General features: G+C 42.6%; 1 long non-coding RNA gene across 1 annotated transcript in view; it reads left to right on the forward strand.

Annotated features, from left to right (window-relative positions):
• Positions 1–1,238: 1,238 nt before the first annotated feature.
• LOC311017222 overlaps positions 1,239–1,964 on the forward strand; it is a 3,040-nt gene continuing 2,314 nt past the window's right edge. The window contains exon 1 of the long non-coding RNA XR_014597605.1: positions 1,239–1,690. This is a non-coding gene — a long non-coding RNA (uncharacterized lncRNA). The remainder of the gene's footprint in view (positions 1,691–1,964) is intronic.

Raw genomic sequence — 1,964 nt, forward strand, 5'->3', positions numbered from 1 at the left:
GAGAGATGGCATCCACCCCACTTTGGATGGAGCTGCTCTCCTATCTAGAAACATCGCTGATCTCATTGGTAGTCCTAGAACATGACAAACCAGTGTTGAGACCAGGAAGCAGAGTTGCAGTCTTACACACTTCTCTGCGCCTCCTTTAGAGCAGTCACCCACCCAAAACCAAAACCACATAAGAACGGTGTCTGTCCCCCGACCAACCAAATTAATCAGGTATTAGTCAACGACTTAATATCAGATAATCATATTGATTTATTCTGCCTGACTGAAACCTGGCTGCGTGATGAAGACTATGTTTGCTTAAACGAAGCTAGTCCTCCCAGCCATATTAATACTCATATATCTCGAGGCAGCAGACGTGGAGGAGGAGTTGCAGCCATTTTTGATTCAAGCCTGTCAATCAATCCTAAGCCAAAACTAAACTATAACTCATTTGAGAGTCTGATTCTCAGCCTTTCGCACTCAAACTGGAAAACAATGCAGCCAATTCTGTTTGTTATTGTGTATCGTGCTCCTGGTCCATACTCTGAATTCCTATCTGAATTCTCTGAGTTGCTATCAAGTTTAGTCCTTAAATCAGATAAAGTAATCATTGTGGGGGATTTTAATGTCCATGTGGACGTTGTAAATGACAGCCTTAGTGTAGCATTTACTTCCTTAATAGATTCTATTGGCTTCAGTCAGAGTGTACATAAACCGACTCACTGTCATAGCCACACTCTCGACCTCGTCTTATCTTATGGCGTTGAAATCGAAAACTTAATAATCTTTCCTCAAAATTCTTCTTTATCTGACCATTACTTGATAACCTTTGAATTATTGTTGCTGGACTTCACTCCTCTAGGAAAAAGCTACTACTCTCGGTGTCTATCGGATAGAGCAGTAGCTAAGTTTAAGGAAGTAATTCCGCCAGTCTTGAGTTCACTTCCATGTCTTAATGAAACGGAGGACTTTTATGCTAATCTTAGTCCCTCCCAGATCGATTCTCTTATAGATGAATCTGGAAGCCTACTGCGAACGACTCTAGACTCTGTTGCTCCGCTAAAACAGAAAACTATAAAGCATAGGAAGTTAGCTCCCTGGTATAACTCCCAAACTCGTAAATTAAAACAAAAACTGCGTAAACTTGAAACCATCTGGCGCTCCACCAAACTAGAAGAATCCCGCCTAGTTTGGCAGGACTGTCTTAAAACGTATAAGAAGGCTCTCCGTAATGCAGGGGCGGACTTACCATTAGGCAAAACTAGGCGGTTGCCTAGGGCCCCCAAGTTCCTGAGGGCCCCATAAAAAATCCTCATACACTTATGGTTAATATAGTTATTACTTATTTGCGCACATTAATTAAGTTTTTGAATAAAATCCTCTCGCTAAAATGCCAGCAGAATGCTTATCATATTATGTGTGTGTCGGGGGCCCCCCTTCAGTCTCCACTACAATGGAGCAGTCCATCTTACTGCGCATGTGCAGAACCGATCCAGGAAGACAGCATAAAAACGAAAACAAACGGCGCGAGAAGTGGTGTACTAGAAGAGAAGAGAAAAGAAAGATGAAAAGAAGTTACCCCAGCGGTGCTGAAAAGCGGAGGAAGAAGGAGGAAACCCGAAAGTTAACTTCGAAGTTACAAAAAGTGACACATTTCTTCACTGCGCCTGCGGCAGCGGACAGGAGCAGCCAACAACAACCGGTAAGTACAACGACGTCGACACCTGTTGGGGAGGGTCCGTTATGTAGAAATAAACTAGTGAGTATCAAAACGCCCCCCCCCCCCCCCCCCCTCATATTAATAAGTATTCCTTGAAGACAGAAGCATATGGGTCATTGTGAAGTAGGCTAAGCTTTGAATTTCGTTTCTATTTGTTACAGAGGCTGAGAAATCAATTATTTAGTAGGCGTTTTATTGCTTTAATGTGTGTTATCATTTACTGTTGTAGATGTTTAAGGTTAAGGCCTCAGGTGAG

Source organism: Eutrigla gurnardus (genome assembly GCF_963514095.1).
Source record: "Eutrigla gurnardus genome assembly, chromosome: 8".
NCBI classification, from domain to species: domain Eukaryota; kingdom Metazoa; phylum Chordata; class Actinopteri; order Perciformes; family Triglidae; genus Eutrigla; species Eutrigla gurnardus.